Source organism: Calliopsis andreniformis, unplaced genomic scaffold, assembly GCF_051401765.1.
Source record: "Calliopsis andreniformis isolate RMS-2024a unplaced genomic scaffold, iyCalAndr_principal scaffold0004, whole genome shotgun sequence".
In the NCBI taxonomy this organism is placed as follows: Eukaryota; Metazoa; Arthropoda; class Insecta; order Hymenoptera; family Andrenidae; genus Calliopsis; species Calliopsis andreniformis.
Genome location: NW_027480424.1, coordinates 12,317,933 through 12,325,736, shown reverse-complemented (window position 1 = coordinate 12,325,736; position 7,804 = coordinate 12,317,933).

The window sequence follows — 7,804 nt, the reverse complement described above, 5'->3', positions numbered from 1 at the left end:
CTGTTGTATTTTTATTGCATTTTATGCTTCGGGCGTTGACTTCTAAGGCCCTAACTATTCAATCTGTTGGACCAAAGCCGTAGGGTGAAGGCTAGCTTACTCGGAAAGTAGAAATGACCATAAGTTTCGTACTGGTTGCAATTATTCGTTTTATACGATGGAAAAGCTGTTGTATTTATATCGTATTTTATGCTTCTGGCGTTGACTCCTTAGGCCGTAACTATTCGGTCTGGTGGAGCAACGCCCTGGAGTGAAACCTAGATTGCCCGGAACGTAGAATTGGCCATCACTTTCAAACTGGTTGCAATTATTCCTGATATATGATGGAAACGCTGTTGTATTTTTTTTGCATTTAACGGTTCGGGCGTTGACTTCTAAGGCCCTAACTATTCAATCTGTTGGAGCAACGCCCTAGGGTGAAGCCTAGGTTGCTCGGAAGGCAGAAATATCCATAAGTTTCATACTGGTTGCTATTATTCGTTTTATACGATGGAAAAACTGTTGTATTTATATTGTATTTTATGCTTCTGGCGTTGACTTCTAAGGCACTAACTATTTCATCTGATGGAGCAACGCAATAGAGTGAAGCCTAGGTAGCCCGGAACGTAGAATTGGCCAGCACTTTCAAACTGGTTGCAATTATTCCTGTTATATGATGGATACACTGTTGTATTTTTATTGCATTTTATGCTTCGGGCGTTGACTTCTAAGGCCCTAACTATTCAATCTGTTGGACCAACGCCCTAGGGTGAAGGCTAGCTTGCACGGAAAGTAGAAATGACCATAAGGTTCATACTGGTTGCAATGATTCGTTTTATACGATGGAAAAGCTGTTGTATTTATATCGTATTTTATGCTTCTGGCGTTGACTTCTTAGGCCGTAACTATTCGGTGTGGTGGAGCAACGCCCTGGAGTGAAACCTAGGTTGCCCGGAACGTAGAATTGGCCATCACATTCAAACTGGTTGCAATTATTCCTGATATATGGTGGAAACACTGTTGTATTTTTTTTGCATTTTATGGTTCGGGCGCTGGCTTCTAAGGCCCTAACTATTCAATCTGTTGGAGCAACGGCCTAGGGTGAAGCCTAGGTTGCTCGGAAAGTAGAAATGACCATAGGTTTCATACTGGTTGCAATTATTCGTTTTATACGATGGAAAAACTGTTGTATTTATATTGTATTTTATGCTTCTGTCGTTGACTTCTAAGGCACTAACTATTCGATCTGGTGGAGCAACGCAATAGAGTGAAGCCTAGGTTGCCCGGAACGTAGAATTGGCCATCACTTTCAAACTGGTCGCAATTATTCCTGTCGTATGATGGAAACACTGTTGTATTTTTTTTTGCATTTTATGGTTCGGGCCTTGACTTCTAAGGCCCTAACTATTCAATCTGATGGAGCAACGACCTAGGGTGTGCCTAGGTTGCTCGGAAAGTAGAAATGACCATAAGTTTCATACTGGTTGCAATTATTCGTTTTATACAAAGGAAAAACTGTTGTATTTATATTGTATTTTATGCTTCTGGCGTTGACTTCTAAGGCACCAACTATTCGATCCGGTGGAGCAACGCCCTAGGGTGAAGCCTAGCTTGCTCGGAAAGTAGAAATGACTATAAGTTTCATACTGGTTGCAATTATTCGTTTTATACGATGGAAAAGCTGTTGTATTTATATCGTATTTTATGCTTCTGGCGTTGACTTCTTAGGCCGTAACTATTCGGTCTGGTGGAGCAACGCCCTAGAGTGAAGCCTAGGTTGCCCGGAACGTAGAATTGGCCATCACTTTCAAACTGGTTTCAATTATTCCTGTTATATGATGGATACACTGTTGTATTTTTATTGCATTTTATGCTTCGGGCGTTGACTTCTAAGGCCCTAACTATTCAATCTGTTGGACCAAAGCCGTAGGGTGAAGGCTAGCTTACTCGGAAAGTAGAAATGACCATAAGTTTCGTACTGGTTGCAATTATTCGTTTTATACGATGGAAAAGCTGTTGTATTTATATCGTATTTTATGCTTCTGGCGTTGACTTCTTAGGCCGTAACTATTCGGTCTGGTGCAGCAACGCCCTGGAGTGAAACCTAGGTTGCCCGGAACGTAGAATTGGCCATCACTTTCAAACTGGTTGCAATTATTCCTGATACATGATGGAAACAATGTTGTATTTTTTTTGCATTTTATGGTTCGGGCGTTGACTTCTAAGGCCCTAACTATTCAATCTGTTGAAGCAACGCCGTAGGGTGAAGCCTAGGTTGCTCGGAAAGTAGAAATGACCATAAGTTTCATACTGGTTGCAATTTTTCGTTTTATACGATGGAAAAGCTGTTGTATTTATATTGTATTTTATGCTTCTGGCGCTGACTTCTATGGCGCTAACTATTCGATCTGGTGGAGCAACGCAATAGAGTGATGCCTAGGTTGCCCGGAACGTAGAATTGGCCATCAATTTCAAACTGGTTGCAATTATACCTGTTATATGATGGAAACACTGCTGTATTTTTTTTGCATTTTATGGATCGGGCGTTGACTTCTATGGCCCTAACTATTCAATCCGTTGGAGCAACGCCCCAGGGCGAAGCCTAGGTTGCTCGGAAAGTAGAATTGACCATAAGCTTCATACTGGTTGCAATTATTCGTTTTATACGATGGAAAAACTGTTGCATTTATATTGTATTTTATGCTTCTGGCGTTGACTTCTAAGGCACTAACTATTCGATCCGGTGGAGCAACGCCCTAGAGTGAAGCCTAGGTTGCCCGGAACGTAGAATTGGCCATCAATTTCAAACTGGTTGCAATTATACCTGTTATATGATGGAAACACTGCTGTATTTTTTTTGCATTTCATGGTTCGGGCGCTGACTTCTAAGGCCTTAACTATTCAATCCGTTGGAGCAACGCCCTAGGGTGAAGCCTAGGTTGCTCGGAAAGTAGAAATGACCATAAGTTTCATACTGGTTGCAATTATTCGTTTTATACGATGGAAAAGCTGTTGTATTTATATTGTATTTTATGCTTCTGGCGTCGACTTCTAAGGCACTAACTATTCGATCTGGTGGACCAACGCCCTAGAGTGAAGCCTAGGTTGCCCGGAACGTAGAATTGGCCATCACTTTCAAACTGGTTGCAATTATTCCTGATATATGATGGAAACACTGTTGTATTTTTTTTGCATTTTATGGTTCGGGCGCTGGCTTCTAAGGCCCTAACTATTCAATCCGTTGGAGCAACGGCCTAGGGTGAAGCCTAGGTTGCTCGGAAAGTAGAAATGACCATAGGTTTCATACTGGTTGCAATTATTCGTTTTATACGATGGAAAAACTGTTGTATTTATATTGTATTTTATGCTTCTGGCGTTGACTTCTAAGGCACTAACTATACGATCTGGTGGAGCAACGCCCTGGAGTGAAACCTAGGTTGCCCGGAACGTAGAATTGGCCATCACATTCAAACTGGTTGCAATTATTCCTGATATATGATGGAAACGCTGTTGTATTTTTTTTGCATTTAATGGTTCGGGCGTTGACTTCTAAGGCCCTAACTATTCAACCTGTTGGAGCAACGCCCTAGGGTGAAGCCTAGGTTGCTCGGAAGGTAGAAATATCCATAAGTTTCATACTGGTTGCAATTATTCGTTTTATACGATGGAAAAACTGTTGTATTTATATCGTATTTTATGCTTCTGGCGTTGACTTCTTAGGCCGCAACAATTCGGTCTGGTGGAGCAACGCCCTAGAGTGAAGACTAGGTTGCCCGGAACGTAGAATTGGCCATCACTTTCAAACTGGTTGCAATTATTCCTGTTATATGATGGATACACTGTTGTATTTTTATTGCATTTTATGCTTCGGGCGTTGACTTCTAAGGCCCTAACTATTCAATCTGTTGGACCAAAGCACTAGGGTGAAGGCTAGCTTGCTCGGAAAGTAGAAATGACCATAAGTTTCGTACTGGTTGCAATTATTCGTTTTATACGATGGAAAAGCTGTTGTATTTATATCGTATTTTATGCTTCTGGCGTTGACTTCTTAGGCCGTAACTATTCGGTATCGTGGAGCAACGCCCTGGAGTGAAGCCTAGGTTGCCCGGAACGTAGAATTGGCCATCAATTTCAAACTGGTTGCAATTATACCTGTTATATGATGGAAACACTGCTGTATTTTTTTTGCATTTTATGGTTCGGGCGCTGACTTCTAAGGCCCTAACTATTCAATCCGTTGGAGCAACGCCCTAGGGTGAAGCCTAGGTTGCTCGGAAAGTAGAAATGACCATAAGTTTCATACTGGTTGCAATTATTCGTTTTATACGATGGAAAAGCTGTTGTATTTATATTGTATTTTATGCTTCTGGCGTTGACTTCTAAGGCACTAACTATTCGATCTGGAGGAGCAACGCCCTAGAGTGAAGCCTAGGTTGCCCGGAATGTAGAATTGGCCATCACTTTCAAACTGGTTGCAATTATTCCTGATATATGATGGAAGCACTGTAGTATTTTTTTTGCATTTTATGGTTCGGGCGTTGACTTCTAAGGCCCTAACTATTCAATCTGCTCGAGCAACGCCGTAGGGTGAAGCCTAGGTTGCTCGGAAAGTAGAAATGACCATAAGTTTCATACTGGTTGCAATTTTTCGTTTTATACAAAGGAAAAACTGTTGTATTTATATTGTATTTTATGCTTCTGGCGTTGACTTCTAAGGCACCAACTATTCGATCCGGTGGAGCAACGCCCTAGGGTGAAGGCTAGCTTGCTCGGAAAGTAGAAATGACTATAAGTTTCATACTGGTTGCAATTATTCGTTTTATACGATGGAAAAGCTGTTGTATTTATATCGTATTTTATGCTTCTGGCGTTGACTTCTTAGGCCGTAACTATTCGGTCTGGTGGAGCAACGCCCTAGAGTGAAGCCTAGGTTGCCCGGAACGTAGAATTGGCCATCACTTTCAAACTGGTTGCAATTATTCCTGTTATATGATGGATACACTGTTGTATTTTTATTGCATTTTATGCTTCGGGCGTTGACTTCTAAGGCCCTAACTATTCAATCTGTTGGACCAAAGCCGTAGGGTGAAGGCTAGCTTACTCGGAAAGTAGAAATGACCATAAGTTTCGTACTGGTTGCAATTATTCGTTTTATACGATGGAAAAGCTGTTGTATTTATATCGTATTTTATGCTTCTGGCGTTGACTCCTTAGGCCGTAACTATTCGGTCTGGTGGAGCAACGCCCTGGAGTGAAACCTAGATTGCCCGGAACGTAGAATTGGCCATCACTTTCAAACTGGTTGCAATTATTCCTGATATATGATGGAAACGCTGTTGTATTTTTTTTGCATTTAACGGTTCGGGCGTTGACTTCTAAGGCCCTAACTATTCAATCTGTTGGAACAACGCCCTAGGGTGAAGCCTAGGTTGCTCGGAAGGCAGAAATATCCATAAGTTTCATACTGGTTGCTATTATTCGTTTTATACGATGGAAAAACTGTTGTATTTATATTGTATTTTATGCTTCTGGCGTTGACTTCTAAGGCACTAACTATTTCATCTGATGGAGCAACGCAATAGAGTGAAGCCTAGGTAGCCCGGAACGTAGAATTGGCCAGCACTTTCAAACTGGTTGCAATTATTCCTGTTATATGATGGATACACTGTTGTATTTTTATTGCATTTTATGCTTCGGGCGTTGACTTCTAAGGCCCTAACTATTCAATCTGTTGGACCAACGCCCTAGGGTGAAGGCTAGCTTGCACGGAAAGTAGAAATGACCATAAGGTTCATACTGGTTGCAATGATTCGTTTTATACGATGGAAAAGCTGTTGTATTTATATCGTATTTTATGCTTCTGGCGTTGACTTCTTAGGCCGTAACTATTCGGTGTGGTGGAGCAACGCCCTGGAGTGAAACCTAGGTTGCCCGGAACGTAGAATTGGCCATCACATTCAAACTGGTTGCAATTATTCCTGATATATGGTGGAAACACTGTTGTATTTTTTTTGCATTTTATGGTTCGGGCGCTGGCTTCTAAGGCCCTAACTATTCAATCTGTTGGAGCAACGGCCTAGGGTGAAGCCTAGGTTGCTCGGAAAGTAGAAATGACCATAGGTTTCATACTGGTTGCAATTATTCGTTTTATACGATGGAAAAACTGTTGTATTTATATTGTATTTTATGCTTCTGTCGTTGACTTCTAAGGCACTAACTATTCGATCTGGTGGAGCAACGCAATAGAGTGAAGCCTAGGTTGCCCGGAACGTAGAATTGGCCATCACTTTCAAACTGGTCGCAATTATTCCTGTCGTATGATGGAAACACTGTTGTATTTTTTTTTGCATTTTATGGTTCGGGCCTTGACTTCTAAGGCCCTAACTATTCAATCTGATGGAGCAACGACCTAGGGTGTGCCTAGGTTGCTCGGAAAGTAGAAATGACCATAAGTTTCATACTGGTTGCAATTATTCGTTTTATACAAAGGAAAAACTGTTGTATTTATATTGTATTTTATGCTTCTGGCGTTGACTTCTAAGGCACCAACTATTCGATCCGGTGGAGCAACGCCCTAGGGTGAAGCCTAGCTTGCTCGGAAAGTAGAAATGACTATAAGTTTCATACTGGTTGCAATTATTCGTTTTATACGATGGAAAAGCTGTTGTATTTATATCGTATTTTATGCTTCTGGCGTTGACTTCTTAGGCCGTAACTATTCGGTCTGGTGGAGCAACGCCCTAGAGTGAAGCCTAGGTTGCCCGGAACGTAGAATTGGCCATCACTTTCAAACTGGTTTCAATTATTCCTGTTATATGATGGATACACTGTTGTATTTTTATTGCATTTTATGCTTCGGGCGTTGACTTCTAAGGCCCTAACTATTCAATCTGTTGGACCAAAGCCGTAGGGTGAAGGCTAGCTTACTCGGAAAGTAGAAATGACCATAAGTTTCGTACTGGTTGCAATTATTCGTTTTATACGATGGAAAAGCTGTTGTATTTATATCGTATTTTATGCTTCTGGCGTTGACTTCTTAGGCCGTAACTATTCGGTCTGGTGCAGCAACGCCCTGGAGTGAAACCTAGGTTGCCCGGAACGTAGAATTGGCCATCACTTTCAAACTGGTTGCAATTATTCCTGATACATGATGGAAACAATGTTGTATTTTTTTTGCATTTTATGGTTCGGGCGTTGACTTCTAAGGCCCTAACTATTCAATCTGTTGAAGCAACGCCGTAGGGTGAAGCCTAGGTTGCTCGGAAAGTAGAAATGACCATAAGTTTCATACTGGTTGCAATTTTTCGTTTTATACGATGGAAAAGCTGTTGTATTTATATTGTATTTTATGCTTCTGGCGCTGACTTCTATGGCGCTAACTATTCGATCTGGTGGAGCAACGCAATAGAGTGATGCTTAGGTTGCCCGGAACGTAGAATTGGCCATCAATTTCAAACTGGTTGCAATTATACCTGTTATATGATGGAAACACTGCTGTATTTTTTTTGCATTTTATGGATCGGGCGTTGACTTCTATGGCCCTAACTATTCAATCCGTTGGAGCAACGCCCCAGGGCGAAGCCTAGGTTGCTCGGAAAGTAGAATTGACCATAAGCTTCATACTGGTTGCAATTATTCGTTTTATACGATGGAAAAACTGTTGCATTTATATTGTATTTTATGCTTCTGGCGTTGACTTCTAAGGCACTAACTATTCGATCCGGTGGAGCAACGCCCTAGAGTGAAGCCTAGGTTGCCCGGAACGTAGAATTGGCCATCAATTTCAAACTGGTTGCAATTATACCTGTTATATGATGGAAACACT